Genomic DNA, 734 nt, shown 5'->3' with positions numbered 1-734 from the left:
TTTCGGGAGCTTTGGCTGGGATAGGAGTGACGTAACCAGCAGCTTTAAGTCTTTCATATAACTGGTCAATTGGTTCTGCGATGGCTGTGTATTGTCTGGGAGGTTTACGGTCAAAATTTGGTCTGGGTCTCGGAAAATTTTGACGGGTGGGTGGTGATTGATAGTGAGAGGGTTGAGCGTTATAAGCTTGGTAAACAGGTGCTGGTTGAGAGTATCTGAGTGAGGTGGGTTGATATGTGAGAGGTGGAGAGGATTGGTAAATGGGAGGTGGATAAGAGGGTGCGGGTGCTTGGTAATTCGAGATGGGCTGATATGTAAGTGGAGGCGATGGGTAAGTGTGGTATTTTGGTGGTGATTTGGCTACCTGTGCGACCATCACGGCACTTACATCTTTCTTCTTGGACGCGCCACCAGTTTGTAAAGCCTTATTGGTGGCTTGCAATGCTTCAAGATTTGTAACCATACCATTCTTGATGCCCTCTTCGATTCTTTATCCGAGTTTGATGATATCAGAGAACTTTTGACCCTCGATAAACATCAACCTCTCGTAATATTGGGGATCATGAGCCCGGACGAAGAATCTATTCATTTGCTCTTCTTCTAGGGTCCGGCATGACCTTTGCAGTTTCTGACCTCCAACGAGTAGCATACTCGCGGAATGTTTTGGTGGGTTTCTTCTTCAAATTCTGTATGTAGAATACATCTGGTGCGTTCTCTGTATTAAACCGGAATCT

Source organism: Nicotiana attenuata, unplaced genomic scaffold (genome assembly GCF_001879085.1).
Source record: "Nicotiana attenuata strain UT unplaced genomic scaffold, NIATTr2, whole genome shotgun sequence".
Lineage (NCBI taxonomy): Eukaryota > Viridiplantae > Streptophyta > Magnoliopsida > Solanales > Solanaceae > Nicotiana > Nicotiana attenuata.
Note: the sequence above shows the minus strand (reverse complement) of the source record.